Source organism: Eubalaena glacialis, chromosome 8, assembly GCF_028564815.1.
Source record: "Eubalaena glacialis isolate mEubGla1 chromosome 8, mEubGla1.1.hap2.+ XY, whole genome shotgun sequence".
Taxonomy (NCBI): Eukaryota; Metazoa; Chordata; class Mammalia; order Artiodactyla; family Balaenidae; genus Eubalaena; species Eubalaena glacialis.
In genome coordinates, this window is record NC_083723.1 from 77,695,707 (window position 1) to 77,712,181 (window position 16,475).

At 38.9% G+C, this 16,475-nt stretch overlaps 1 long non-coding RNA gene across 1 annotated transcript in view; it reads left to right on the plus strand.

Moving 5' to 3' along the window:
• LOC133096299 (uncharacterized) overlaps nt 1-13,133 on the plus strand; it is an 80,679-nt gene extending 67,546 nt beyond the window's left edge. Inside the window, exons 2-3 of the long non-coding RNA XR_009701762.1 lie at nt 3,195-3,292; nt 13,018-13,133. This is a non-coding gene — a long non-coding RNA (uncharacterized LOC133096299). The remainder of the gene's footprint in view (nt 1-3,194; nt 3,293-13,017) is intronic.
• Nucleotides 13,134-16,475: the final 3,342 nt, after the last annotated feature.

A 16,475-nucleotide genomic window follows, 5' to 3' on the forward strand; every position in this document is an offset into this window, starting at 1 on the left:
CCTTGGTTGGGGAATTAAGATCCCACAGGCCATGCAGTGCGGCCAAAAAAAAAAAACAAAAACAAAACACTGACAAGAATACACAAAATGGCATATTACATTCCTCCAAGCTCTTACCAAAAAAAGCAAATACAATTTATTAAAAGATGTATGTCGTATTCTGTCCCATTGTCATTCCAAAAGGAGGGAGAAAAGCAGGGAATTTGAGGTTTGATAGTTTGTCTTTAAAAATTCCTACTCTGCTTATTATTGGATGATTAAAAAGAGTCTGAGCATCAGTATTTTTATTTAGAAAAATCAGCATAATAACAATAACTATCATCATTATTATAGCAACTTTAAAGGATTATTGTGAAAATGAAACGTTACATACTTTTAAAATTGGAAAGCCCTAATTGAAAGTTAATTATTACTATCTATAGAGAAGAAAAGAGTAAATTCACCAAACCATCTGGAAAAGGTTTGTCTTTTGTACAGGTTGTTTCTAGAGTGGGATGCAGGGGAAAATTCTGAAAATACCGAGATGAGAAGTGACCTAGTTTGAATAACTTCCTTATCTGCAGTTCTCTCTTTCCGATTATGTCTCCCAAACTTCCTCATGTCTTGAGCATAGTTCTATGTGCTTCATAAACAGGGAGATATTGCTGTCAAAAACTCAAAATTGTGTCAGAGAAAATCCTCCTGCCATCTCATATCTCTTCCAACACCATTTCCTTGGAGCTCACGCACATTTTCCTGGCAAGATGTTCATTATGCAGAAGTTGCTTTGCAGTTCCCTTCAACTTCCGCTCACCTGCAGGTTAAACTGTGCCTTTATTTCAGGGTATAGGAAAAGCTTTGAAGAATGAAAAATTGGAATCAATTGTGGATAAACTTCCGGAATTAGGCTTTGACGTATCATCTCCATCATGGTTGATTGTAAATGATTCATCACTTTCTCACTCATGTTACTGTTAAAAATACTGGAGTCCTGAGTTTCTAAATTAATAAAAACCCTTATAGACAGCACAATATTCCTTAATAACTTATTCCAGACATATATCCATTGTATGAACATATATTGGATCACATTATTAAATGGATCACAGTACTGCATTTCTACCCATAGAGTCAGAATTATCTATGCGTCTGTAAATCAAGAGTACTGTGAGGTTTTCTTTGGCTAATTCAGAGGGAGGAGGTAAAAAAAAAAACTGGGATAGGAGACAAGAAGGTATAATACTCAAAAGAAAGACGGCTTTAGATTTGGAGAAAAGAGGTCTGTTATTTAAAGAACTGTGTCTCCTTAAAATCATACACTGCTAAAACTATGAAAATTATAGTTTTGGGATTGAATTGGGCATCATATGGACAAAACAATTAGATGTTCTTTAAAATCTTCATTTTCATCTAGATGTTATAGAGGTAAGCAGTTAGCCTTAGCAATCCTGCAAGCTAAGAATTCTGAACCTTTTCTGAAGAGAGATAGTCAAGAATACTTTTGAAATTCTGATAAAGATTCCTCTTCCAAGACGATAAATACAAAATTTTGCTCAACAATTCCAGGCATTTCATGGATGTCTGGACTCCATATTACAAGTATCTGAAGTACTTCTGTACCTTCTGAATTTACCCCTTTCTTAGCTATTTGTCACATGAATAATGGACATATTAACAATAGGGAATCTCCTGACGTAGGAAGCCGTATGTCATAAATAGTATGTGATATTATTTATGTGATTAATAGTATTGATAAATAATATAGTTACATATGATAAATAGTAACTTTTTGTTTCCAAAAGTGTTTAGTCCTGAATAGACAGTAGATGATAGAGACATCATCCTTTTATTAATCTTTCAAATATTGTCAAGTTAAAAAATAAAACTATTTTCTGGAAAAGATTCCCCAACTCTTTGCTTTCCAGAAAGAATCTATATCTTTACATCTGTCTGTTTATTTAACTGTCAATCATCACTGCAACAAACTCTTTCTTAGAGAAGAAACAAGTAAAATCAACCTGAGAGAAAATACCAATTAGAAAAATCCTGGATAAAGAAAGAGCCAAAGAATATAGTAACTCCTTTTTTTTTTTTTTTTTTTTTTTTTGACTTATTTTATTTGTTATTTTATTTTTTTAACATCTTTATTGGAGTATAGTTCCTTTACAATGGTGTGTTAGTTTCTGCTTTATAACAAAGTGAATCAGCTATACATATACACGTATCCCCATATCTCCTCCCTCTTGCTGTTTATGGAAAATGGGTCAGGAGTAAAGCTCTTCCGTAAGAAACAAATTTTCCATGCAAATGAAACCTTGGTTTTATTTTTAGAGTACAGTATTCTATTATTTTTGAATAATGATGGAAGATTTAATATGCCAGTGTTTCTTCCCCATTTTATTGAGAATTAAGATACACCATGACTCTTTAATAAGATACATTAAAAACACATAAAGATATTTCAAATTTTATCAACAGTTTTTATTTAATTAAACTAACTTTTTTGAAATAATGTTATCTTAATCAGAAACAAATAGTTGCATAAATTCATACTGTTCTTTGTTAACAATTTTCAAAATTTTTTCTTAATATAAAAAATCAAAAGCAACTTATAGTCAAACTTCAAAAATTAATTTCAAACAACTGAAAATTGTAAAAAGGTATATATTTTGTTCTCTTTGATAACATCACCAAGTAAATTATGATATTAAAATACCTAGGTCAAGGGCTTTACTTATGCCACAAAGCCTCCTCCTGTTACGTCCCAAAGAACCAAAAAAGAAAATAATTACATATGGGCAGATTATATACATGAGAATACTGTATACTTGTACTTTAAAAGGAGTCTCCAAGGTGGCTGATTTACATAAGAAAATAGCCCACAAAACATAAAATTTATAAGTGTACTGTTCTGCATTTTTGTAGAGTAAATGTTTCATTTTCAGAATTACAGATGTATAAAATCATATGTCCCGGCTGGTGAAAGACCAGTAAACTTTCACATGTTTTGTAAAAACCTAAATGCTGGAGACCAATACTCAACAAAATTTAATGATCTTTCTGCTAACGTCCTTAAAAAAATAATAAGGAAAAGAAACAAAACATATACAACTTAAGTGTAGTATTTCCAAATTCTTAAAAAAGGAGAGTGCATAAAATCACCTATTTTACATTTTTAGTTTGCTTATATTTGTTAAAATTCATTCTATTCACAGGAATAAATGGAAATATGAAAGAAATACTGACGTGCCTGGCCTATCTTGTCACACATGGTTTTGAAGGAAGCCAGTTCTGTTTGGGAAATGACAACAAGGTAAAATAAGAATGGGACTGTTTTTTTTTAACATTTATGAAACAAAAAAGAAAAAGAAAAAAACGGGGGGCGGGGGGTGGGCAACAAAAATCGGTAACAACCCACTTTCTTTTAAATATGTTTTACCATTAAACTTGAGGACTTTGTGCAATTGAGTGCTTGATCAGTATCCACAGTGTATACCTTACAAATGAGTAACATCCTAGGTTTCTCTTTCATTATTTGGAACTCAGCACATCTTCTCTTAGAATCAAATATTCCACTGGGTGGGAGGATTCCCTGTCTGGCTCACAAAATTCACAATAACCCACAATTTAGCTTGCTTTATATGAGTAGTGTTTAAATGGCAATCAACCATCATGTAAAATACTTTCTATAGAAAAATGCATTCTCTATCCCATCTCAGGCTTTTAGAAGTACTTCCACCACTGGGACCATAGGTGTAGCTGGGTGATGAAGGGAGGAGGAAAGGACAGGGTAGTTAATTATGACCACCATGAACTCCTAAATTCCCTAGTATTGTTTAAAAAGATAACATCATAACTCTCACACAAATACACAATGAACTCGTGTCAAAGATTTTGTTAACTCATTAACTAGTGAGCCAATAAGTAGGATGTTACCATAGGGTCAAAGAATTCAAGGAACCACGCATATATGGACCACAAGGAATGCTGAGATGAATTTACACAGAAATGCAAAAGGCTCTATCCATATGGCAATGATCAATTACATTCCACCAGACCCAATTAATTTGCTTTCTTACAGATAAGAATCATTTTCATTATTATCAGTTTTCTACAACTTGCAGAATTATGAAGAAGTTTAAAAACAATGAAAAGGGATATGACCACAAGAATGCATTAGATAGGACATGCAGTAACTTCTCTTTTATCTGTTTAAAGTGTTTCACAATTTTTCCCAACAATACTATAACAGTAGTCCTTTCAAGATGGACATATCCTGATATTGTGGATTGGGGAGGAAATACTGAATTCCAGATAGCAATTCCCACACTATCTGTTAATAAAGTCTATACCAGCGCTGTCCAAAAGAAATATAATGCAAGCCACAAATGCAGCCATATATGGCATTTTTAATTTTCTGGAAACCACCAGGGGGTGGTTTCCAGGGGGGTGGCCACCCCGTACCACATTTTAAAAAATCAATTACAATTAATTTTAATAAAATATTTAAACAAACATATGCAGAATATCATTTCAACATGTAATCATATGAAAGAATTATTAATAAGGTATTTTATATTCTTTTTTTCATTCTAAGTTTTCAAAAGCCAGTGTATGTTTTGCACTCACAGCATATCTTAATTCAGACTAGCCTCATTTCAGATGCTTTACTAGCCACATGTGGCCCATGGCTACCAGACAGGACAGGGCTATATAAATCAAACATTCGCGAGCTAGTTAAGTTTTGCATTTCTTGACATATTAATTAAAATATTTAGGTCTGTCTCAGCCCTTCCATGCCCATACCATTACTTTCAAGGTAGCCAGATTCCCAGATTTCCTCATGTGGTAATGAAGCATGATCAGTGCCCAAGGAAACTATAATTTGAAATGTTTGTCTAGTGTGGCCCCATGAATTTTCTCATTAGCAGTCTGCGCCATTGTCTTTTCCCAGGGAGACCATACATACCCCTGTGATGTGAGAGAGAGAGCGATGAGCACACAGGGATGTGGTGGGAACCATGATAATAAACATAATATTGCTTTGCCTGTCACCTGAGTATGACAACACCCGTCAAAACATTAACTTTTTCATTTTCATATCACCCTTGTGAGGTAAAGAAAGGAAGGGACATTTCTCATAATCCCTCTTTCACTGCAGAAAGACAAGAGATATCTTTCTTCTTAGCAAGGGAGTAACTAAGGTGTATCCACTCAGCCTCTTGTGTATTGCACAGGCCTCAACTGGGCACAGATAGATCCAATTCAGAGTCCTGCCTCTAGGAGGGAGAAAGGACCCTCTCCACAGCAGGGCCGCCAGAGCATCCTGCTGGATACAGCAAAACATCACCAGTGCCAGGCAGGGGCTGAGGAAGAGGGAAATAGAAGAGAACCCAGCTCCACTGCTGAGCCAAAGCAGGGAGGGCACTGGGAACCTCCCTCTTTAAACCAGCATGCTCAGAATCTCTATATATTTATTTGCTTCTCTTTGTGGGCCCTCCTCCCCGCAGGGATTTCTGAGAAAAGGATGAAAGTCCCAGGGTCAGACAACCCACTGGGATCCCTGATAAAAAATTTATTTCAGATAATTCTGGAGTAACACTTACTATATTCTGGTGTTTTATATAATCTGAACTAGGAGAATAAACCATAGGACTCTGTGTGTGTGTGTGTGTGTGTGTGTGTGTGTGTGTGTGTAAGAGAGAGAGAAAATAGCTAAAGGCTGCCCTAAGATCCAACATCTTTCCTTCCTCCTCATTTTCTTAGGACCCCAGGGACTAAAATCAGTGTTCCAGGGACTAGTAGCCCCAAAATAGCCTTTCACACCCCTCCCCTCATCCTCTTCTTGAATTTTCAAAAGAATATACAAGCCATTCTGCTCCCCACCCATTCAATCAACTGTTTTGACTTCTGGTGGCCGCCATTTGCAATCGTCACTTCATATGCATGAATGGCACTTTTACACCTGGGCGACAGTCATCCCATTCAACTGGCAAGTGTTCATCTGTATTTAACATTAGCTGCTCAATAATAACCTATTGAAGGACTAGGCCTGTTAATGTTTGTATAAGGAGGGGAGCCGTTAAGAAAAGACTACATGTGCTGAATTCAAGAAGGGGGCTATTTCTTTCCTACTATAAACAGAAATGATTATAAAACCAGAACCCAGAAAGAGTTCCTCACCCTTCACTTTGGCGTGAGGGAGTTTCGTTTCTCTGCAAAGGCCTACTCTCTGAGTGCTGACTTCCCCAGGTTTTTACTGCATTCCAGGGAGGGAGATAGAAACCAAAGCAAACAAAGTGCCCCCAAAGGACCCTCTCCTCCCTCCAAAAAGCTTCTATTTTTAATTCTCTGCAGCTTTTAAAACAGTGGAATGGGAAGGTTTCAACAGTCTGTGGTGGAAGAGAATTCCTGCTTTCTCTAAGGATGCCCAATTTCGATAATCCCTGCTGGCAGCAGGATCCCAGGGCCAGGGCTGGGCAAAGGGGTTTTCTTGGCAGTTTCTTTTCAGTACATTTTGTCATCTCAAAGTAACTTTTAACAACTGTGCTTTCCTCTCTGCACGGGAGTAGAAAGCATGTTTTGAGCTGGCGGCAAAATGTACCTAGTTTTCCCTCTGAGCATCTGTCTCTAATGCTAAAAACACATTTTACTGGTGCTTGGTACTTTGTATGGGCACTTGACTTTAAACCAGGGATCCCTAAGCTCTTTGTAGGATTTCTCATATCCACCCCACATCCACCCCACAAGGTGGGTGGCAAATAGTGAGCCCAGCTTTTTTGTCAGGTGGGGAAACAGGGCAGACCCATAGAACATGGCGAGTAGTTTTCCCAAGCCTGTATGGGGAATGTTAGCAGCAAAAGTACACATTTTTTGCATGGCTCTGTCTGGTTTGTGGCCTCATGGCTACTGCCTCCCAAACACAGATTACAGGGTATCATCCGTAAGCATCAGATGTGCATTTGTCGACCAGCTGCCAAGACATTCATCTGGCAAACATTTCTTAAACTTCAGCTACATGCCACGCACTCTGACTCCCAGAAGCCTGCTCTGCTCCCACATAGGTCTCCTGAGATTGAAGCAGCATTGGACACCCCTGAACACAGGGACCAGAAGGAAGAGCAGAATTTCTTAAAATTTCCTCGACTTCGTCCCAGGCTGCCTTTGCAGAGCTGTCTGTGTACCCGCAGGGCTCACTTTCAGAAAGGCATATTCAAGGCAATTGGCTGTAGAAAGTACTAGACCCAAATAACCTCTCAGGGTTCTTAAGGACAGGACTTGAAGCTTGGGAAGGAAGTGCCAAATGACCTGCAGGCGTGAAGGTGAGGAGAAGGGCTCCGACATAGTGGAGAGCTAGGCAGCCCAGATTTCAAAGCTATTTCTACCTCCTAATGTTACAGCCATTAAATCAAGAATTTAATTCTTTAGCCAAAATGCCCCGTATCCTAATAGTGTTCTTACTTGGCAAAATGCTGCTTATAAATATCTCCCGCTCTTTCCTCTTCTCTCAGCTTTCAGAGTTCAACCAAAGCCCATTTTATATTAAATAAGGAACAAAGCAGTAGAAACTAAAAGAACTAATGTGTCTGGGCTCATCCCTTGTCGCATCATTTCATATCAACTTTGAATCCAAGAAAGCCTAATAGTAATTCAGCCATGAAACTGCTGCATAAACTGGGGGAGATTTGGAGCATATGTTTTCAATTCATTTACATTTGACTCATCACAATAGGTTGCTTTTTTAAAAAAAAAAAAGTTCTATTTGATGTTTAAGAAAATATTTCAACCTTTTAAAATAAACCTTTTAGAGTCTTTCTCCATTCACAACAGGACGCTGCGGAACGCTAAGAGAATTAGGAACTCAAAGACAGGAAGGTTCAGGGACGGTTCAAAATTCAGAGCCATGAATCCAGAGAGGGTTCAAAAGTTGGCAAAGTGAACCCTCTCATCCCTACCCACAAATAATAAATAACAATCACAACAAGGAAAAGGAGAAAGGGGAAAGCCACTGGAAAGCCATAACTTATCCCGTCTCCAGCCTTACAGCTCTCTCCAATTTTAAAGCAGGAGTTCTTCAGAGAACTTAGGTAGTGCTGCCTGCAGGGAGCTGAGATGGTCTTCTGTCGTAAATTACCTTGCTGGGGATAAGCTTTTCTGCAGGTCCAACAGACAGGCAGCTCTGCAAGACCCATCACCCAGCTCCGTGCTTCTTAAATTATCCTTCATCTGGTCGTGACATCTGAAAACCTACAGGGAAAATGATCACCCCCAAATCTGACCTTCCCATACCACTAGGTCTTTTTTTTATAAAGAACTACACCACAAGAGATAGACGCAATAGCATTCGATTTGCAAACAAAAATAGGAGGAAAAATAGAGCTTTCTATGTACTTCTTTGAATAAATAGTACACTTGTTTTCAAACTTGTCCATACTAAAGGTTTTTTTTTCATTGCAATGTGACCCTAAGTCCTTTTCCCAACTAAGATAGCCATAGTGACACGAAAATCATTAGAAGTGAGGACTGGAGGGAGCCTTAACTTTCCCCCTTCGTTCTCACTTTGCAATCAACAGCCTTGCTGCAGCTTTCCAACCGTATTCAGACGTGTACACACACAGACAGACACATGCACGCAAACATCTGAGGACCTAGAATATTTGAGCAAATGGCTGCAATAGGTTGAAATGTGATCAAGACCTGAGAGCAGGTAGCAGGCCAAGAGAAATAACTCCTAGCCATAAAAAATGCCTTAATTAATCAGGAACTCTTTTCTTCTGTATGTCACCTGACGTGTTTAATCTGTCTGCTTTGACGGGATTGTGGCAAGTGGAGCTGGCCGCTGGCGAAATTAGAATGGGCCTTTGTGAAGAAGGGCCGGCCGTCAGGCTTGGGAGGGCACGGTGAAGGGCTACACGGAGTAGGCATCTTATAAATGCCTGTGGGCCAGCTTCGTGTGATGGAGGCTCCAAAAGAAGGAAACAAAGATTTCAGACATTACAGGTTCAAAACACATCAAGCCAATGGGCAGACACAGTAACAGTCATGTCGTCCAAGAAATTTAACTTCTTCCTTCCTTCATTTGCTTCTCCCTGGAATTCAGCCTCTGTCATAAACGCTGAGAAATGAGATAGACCTATTTATTTCCACTTTAGTGTTTTAATTCTGGAACTCAGATTTACACCAGAGAAAGGAAAATGTATTCTTTGCAATGTCTGAATCTTCTGAACAAGGGGAAGCCAGTGGATTTTTTAGCGTCAGCCTGGCTAACCTTGGATCTGGTCATACAGTTTGTTGTGAAGGAAAGAGCTTTTTACCAGAAGAAGGAACACACCTTGATCCTGCCAACAAAATGGCTTTTAAATACCTACACTTTATTTAAGAAAAAGAATCACGGTTACTACCTGTGAAGCCCAGTGAAGCTCCTTCCCCTGCACCTGCTGGGACACCCTAGTCACCCTGATCACCTTGGCATTGAGAGGAGATTATCTCCACTTCCAAGTCTTTATGTAAAGTGATCATTTAATCCTACCCTGCAAAGTAGGAATAAGCTATCCCCAGTTTTGCAGATGAATAAACTGAGATGTGGACAGAGATCAAGTCATTATCCCAAAGTTACCAAGTGGCGAGACCTCCACTCAAATCCAGGCCACCCACTCGGCCACATACACGTGAGACAAATTCCCTCAGAGATGTTTTCGACAAGATTATTTAAGGCAAATGACTATTCAGTCTCCCACTGATGTGTATTTGTGTGTGTATATATATATACCTTAATTCTTTATTTTTGCTCATTTCCTTTTTTCTGTTTTAATACAATTGAAGCGTAATACACATACATAAAAGTACACAAGTATTCAGCTCCACATATTTTCACAAGAAGCCTGGACCCAGCATCTGGATCAAGAAACAGATTATTTCCAGCCCACAAGCCTCTCTTGTGCCCTCCTTCAAGTCATTACTCTCCCATCCCCCCAAAACATTATATTCCTCTATACCCCTGTTTCCTTTTTAGCCAGGGGCGAGGTGTATGTGTGTGTGTGTGTGTGTGTGTGTGTGTGTGTGTGTGGAGTATTTGGTTATGAGCATGTATTTTGGAAATGGGCTGCTTGGGTTGAAATCCTGCTATACGTTTTACAAACTGTACATCCTTGGGCAAGTTACTTAACTCCCCTATGACTCAGTTTTCTCAACTTTAAAATGGGAATATTAACAGAAGCTACCTCACAAGGTCGTGATGAAGATTAAATGCTATAGTACATCTAAAGAGCTTAGATCAAGGTAAATAGAAAAGCTCAGGGTAAGCCCTCAGAAAACACCAGCTATTATTTATGCTGGGACATTTCTCCCCCTCTCAGAGACTGTCTATGAAAGACCAAGAAGGTACAAAGATAGTAGAGCAAGGGAGATGGCAAGGGAGAGGAAGAGAGAGGAATTCCAACCAAGCATGTGCTGTCTGTCAGCATAAGAAACAGACCCATCTCTAGGTTAGGGAGAGGATCAGAGCTGAACAGATGGAGGGAGAGCTAAAGCAGACAGTTCTCCAGTCATACAGAATCAAGTGTTCAGAGTAAAACTGTTATTTGAAACATTATGTATTTTCTCTTCCATCCTATTTATGCTTCCTACATGTGCAAATATACATGCCAAAGATGAATAAGCAGGAATGCTTTTTGAGACCATCCATGAACTTTCCATGACTCCTAATAGTCCAGAATTGAATGCATATTTTTAAATTTCCAACAATATAAAAACAATGAGTGTGAGTTTTTTTTCCTGCCCAATTCACAATTTAATTCCCGACATAACTTTTTAGGTAGAATAGATTCAGGCATTTTTCCATGTCACATTTCTTTGTATTTTTGCACCACTTGAAACATTTTTTACCCATTTAATTTAGAACTTCTCAAAATCATCTGCCGTGTAAATCGAAAGTAAATAGCTCGTTTAAAGCATAGGTTCCAAGAAACCAGAAGCTTCAAAAAAAAAAAAAAAAACAAACCATAAGATTGAGAACTTGCTGGGCAAGTTTCCTTTTTTTTCCCATCCCAAAGAATGCATTTACTGAGACAGCTATATATTTTATGAAATACTTAACGAAGTCATTGGTTAAAAAAGAAAAGAGAAAGAAGAATAAAAATATGTTTCAAGTAATATTAAAAATGACAAACATATAATAGCAATTTGAATAATGAATTGACTACAATAAAGAATTAACACTGCTTACATTTCCAACAAGTATGAAATAGATTGAGGCCTGATATATTGATTCGTTAAGTTTTAATTGGGTTTAGAAAAACTCAAAATTGACAGGGAAAGAGGCATGAGCTTGATTCCATCTGTCTGTCTGTCTCTCTGTTTCTCTCTGTCTCTCTCTCTCTCGCCATTACCCTCCCTCTCTTGCTTCTCCAAGTTTTCTTTTCATACTTGATTTCGAGGTAAGCAGACCAGAGATAACTGTTAAACTCTAATGCTGCACACTTTCCAGTTCTAGACCTTTTTAACACAGCAGAGATAATGTTACTTACAGAGCTTTTCAACAGCGTGGCCACTGGCTAGCCAAGCCCTCTGAAAGGAACAAAATGCTTCCTTCCTGGGTGGCTGGCTGTGAGCTGGAACAGTACATGATATTCAAGATAAGAAAACGGAAGTTCCAAGCACTGAGCGTGTGTGGTTTAACCAAATGAGGTAAAATAAGAAATGGAAGGACAGTGAGAAGCTGCCTTATTTGCAGCACCGTGTCAGAGCCAGTGCAGGGATTTGGAGTTGGATGCATCTTGATTGAGAAATCATAAGTGGGAAGACCTTGTCCCTGCTCCTTAGCTCTGCATAGATATAAATATGAGATGAGGCAGCTTTGTTACCTTTTAGGGATATCATAAATTCCAAAGAGATCGCTATGAAGTGATTCTTAATGCCCTTGAGCTTGCTTTGAAAGATAAAGTAAATTGAGTTTATAAATTCCAGAGCAGCGGCTGAAGATTGTGTCCACTCATTTCTAAAACCAGAGATTACGGTTTGAGCCCTTGGATCCCTCCAACCTTTTAGACAACTGGGCTCACTCTGAACAGGATGCTGGCCATCATCTCAGTCATGACAGCTGGTCTGTAGACTTTAACTCAGGCTGACCCACCCATGGACCACATGACCAACTTCTGTCCAGAACAAGCTCTGGTCATCACAGCCTTCTTCTGAACCTCAGGTTTCTCATCTGTAAAATGGGGATGATAACAATATTAACTCCTGCCACATGGGGGTATTTCTGCTTAGCCTGCTACAACCTATAGGTGAGCAGGGTAATAGACAGACCTGGTCATAATTAGCCCTGTGACCCTCAGCAAGCTGGTCACTTCATACTCGGGTTCTCCATTTCTTCATCTGTAAAACGAGAAGAACAAGACTCACCCACTTCATAGTGAGTTCAACAGCATAAAACTCAATAAATTATCATTTCTGACTTGGCTTCTCTTGTTTTGCCTCGAATTTTTAGTCTCTTTCTTGTTCATGGGAATCCAACAGGAGCCAGTGATGCCCCGGCTTTATCCTTGGCTCACCTCCATGGACACAACTTAAATTCTCCCCCTTGTAAGTCAAGGGGTTCCCATCAACTTAAGTACCACCTGTCTGGCTGAAGCTCACATGGGACTGCTAGTCCCACATCAGGGGAAGGTAGAGTGGGAGTGTGGGCTGACCCCAGTCAGGGTGCTGTCCCATCTCCACATTCTACTCAGCCTCTTCTCTCAGGAAGCCGTTGCTAAGTAATGGCTCAGTCCCCAGACACTCCTCCTTGACTCATTCCTTATGCTGTCTTCTGGGGTGGTGCCTTCCAGTTGGTTTATCCAGTACTCCTTTCAGTAAAACATTTTTGAGTGCACACATCAGTGTATGTTTTTATATGTATAAATTTTATACATGTGATACTCTGCTGATACATTTTATGCATTCTGAAAACACACACACACCACACGGAAATTTTTAAAGAATGAGATAAAAAGTAAGTAGATAAAGGAATTCAATCATTTCCTTTGTGCACCCCAACAGATCACCTCGGGCTCCCTCTGCTGCTGTCCAACCTCCCTGGCCCTGTGAGAAGAGTATTCTCCCTTGGGATCCTGGACGTCCCACCTTTGAGAGAGATTTACATACACGGTAACGAAGAGCAGGTAGGCTGGCCAGAATGAGCCTCCACTGTTAGCACAAGAGCATCACCGCAAGCCAGGCTCAGCTTCGTGGGTATGGAACCTGTGCAGTCGGACAGGACCCCATACTCAGAAGGGCCCCGGGCTTGGTTAAACCGCAGCTGTCGCCATCTTGAAATTCTCAAAAATTTTATCCTTTAACTTGTGAGGTCCAGTGGGATAAGGGAGAATGCGTGTGAACAGAAGAGATATGCACAGTAATGCATGCTCCCCCACCCCCGTGCTGCCCCACTCACATATAGCTTTAGCAATGCCTCACAGCACAGTGTTCCAGTGGACCCATTGCGTGCAGGAGTTTAGCGAGACTCAAAGTGAGTACAAGGTAAGCTTATTATGGGAGCCATCTGCTTCCCAAGTGTGGTAGAATGTACATGTCTCAAGAAGTGAAAAAAAACAACTGAGTTCGTTTTGTGAAGTGTTTCCACTGTTCTGGTAAGAATTAAATTTATATGCATGTATGCACTACAAAAAAGAAATGGCATAATTTCAGTGATTCTGCACGCAAGTTAAATGCTCTTATATTTGCGTTTAAAACTGGCATCCCACACTATAAAGATGAATGGTATAATTCATGCTAATAGTTTAAAATTTTTATTTTTACTTACTTAAAATGACATCAGATAGCAAATGAAAAACACTATGACAAGTTGAGAGACTATGGAAGAAAGGAAGACATTCTATGTTTTACTACTTTTAATGCCCTTTGTTCTTGCTTTTTGAACAAGGGGCCTCACATTGGTATTTTACACTGTAACCATCTCTGCCCCATGGCCCCTGATTCATCTCTAAATTACCAATCTATCTCTATCAAGAGTGAGTCCACCCTACTCCCTTCTCTCACTGGAAGAAAGAGAGAAAATTCTTCCTCCATTTTGCCCTAAGAAAACATCTGTCCTTCCAAGACCATGGTTAGTACATTCAGTTGATTTCATGCTTCAAATTTCATTCATTCAACAAATATTTGTGTATTTATATAGTTAAACTTTAAATAATAAAATGGTAAGTATTTGCCCAAGAGAATAGCTACCTCTTCTACCCTGTTTCTGACACAGCAGAAAATTCCAGCTGAAGTGGGGAGCTCTCAGTTCAAAAGAGTATTGCTGTTGAAACTCGAGGACTGAGCTCTGGCGCAACTACCCTTCATAATTCTTCACCCACACCCAGAAGCTAATGATTTCCAGAGATGGCCACAGCAAAGAATTCACAGGAACATGGGTCACTGTGTCAAGGATCATGTCAAAAAGACAAGGTCCCCAGTTCCAAATATTTCGGGGGTGAAAAGGTCATTCTCATAAATACCGTCTCCTCCACATTCAGCATACCATGGTATGTGCTTTGTCATAATTTGGTGGGTCACCAGCTGTCACCAGCAGAGCCTCCATCCAGGTGAAATTCCTCGGTCCTCACCAGTCAGATGTCAGTCTTACATCTCGGTTGATAGCGTCTTCTAAGACGGGAAACAGTCAGGTTTTGCCTCTAGAATCCACTAAATCAGTGGTTCACAAAGTGCAGTCCAGGGACCCCTGGGGGTTCTGGAGACCCTTCCAATGGGTTCATTCAGCTAAAATTATTTTCATAATAATACCAAAATGTTATTTGCCTTTTTCACTTTTATTTAGTTGACAGTGTAGTTTTCTAGAGGCTATAATCATTGTTCTGTTGGCTAACTAATGGAATGTGTATTTTTGTATTTTAAAAGATTTTTTCATTTTAATTTCCAATACAGTTAATATTTATGAGTATAACCCAGATAAGCATAAGCTCTCTCAGGTCATCACTAATTTTAAAGGATGTAAAGTGGTCCTAAGACCAGAAAGTTTAAGAAGTGCTAGACTAAGTGAGGTAGGTATCCATCGCACTTTGCATTTTCTCAAAGATGAAACTACCCTCTCCTTCCCAAGATAATTCTTTCTCACAGTCCCAGCAGTCACCAGTGATTCTTATAACTCACTAAGATATCGCTATGCCAGTGACCAATGGGTAGATACTATAATTCAGCCTTGGTCACTATGACAAACAGAATACTAAAGGTATACACCTATAGGGCTTTGCAAAATGACTCTTCATATGACATAAACTGCAGCTATGTTTTTGAGTAAGCAACAAGATTTCAAATGTCTTTGCATAAAGAAGGGTCCAGTATATATCAATTTTTAAAGTACATTTAAAAAAATATTACCTTGTTTCCCCAAACCAAAACAATAATCAGTTAAATAAATTGCATCTGACAGAGAATATACGTGGAAAAGGAAATCTCTACTACTTCCTAGAGAGTATCTTCAACACACAAGCGCGCGCACACACACACACACACACATACACACACACCCACACAAAACCCTTGATGAACACATATGGTATTTAATGCATACCTGTTATACAACAACCAATGCTTTTACCTTTACATGAACTATGAGTCATTCCCCTGCTCCAGAGAGGGTTTTCTGAGCTTCATAAATATTGATCATACTCCCTAAATTCTAACAGGCAGTTTCCTCAAATGCGAATGATACTTCTCAACTTCACTCTGCACTTTCTATATTCAGTCACACTGTTGACTACCATGGAAGAAAATATATTCCATACAGATGAATACTCCTGATAACCAGAGCTTAGCCACTTCAAATCCCAAGACATACTTTCATTCATTCATTGATTCATTCATTCAAAAACATTCCTGAACCACAAGTCAGAAATTGTGCTGGGCCTTGAGAATACAATGACAAATAAAGCAAAATGTGCCCTCAAAATAGCTTACATTCTACTGGATGTTGAATTTGTCCTAAAATTTATCCCAAAAGTCTTAAAAAGGGGTGTATGTGAAGAAAATATTAGAACTTCTAATTTTATTTTTATCTTGTGTATGTTTTATGATGTAAACAATATATGAGTTTGTATCACATGCATAGGTTATAAGTAAATAAAAATACACATCTATTGAAAGTGAGTACCTCCCAAATTTTTACTAACGAGGTGTGCAATTTAAAAAGTTTAGAGACACTGATTGAGCATAATTTGGAAGCCCTCCTTTTTGAAAAAAGCACTCAGACTGTCATCCTCATGAACACTTTCTTGGCTGCTCAGCAGCTGCCTGGGAGTGCATCATAAAATTAGTATATGCTCTATGGAATCTAAAAAAAAAAAAAATGGTTCTGAAGAACCTAGGGGCAGGACAGGAATAAAGACACAGACGTAGAGAATGGACTTGAGGACACGGGGAGGGGGAAGTATAAGCTGGGACGAAATGAGAGAGTGGCATGGACATATATACACTACCAAATGTAAAATAGGCAGCTAGTA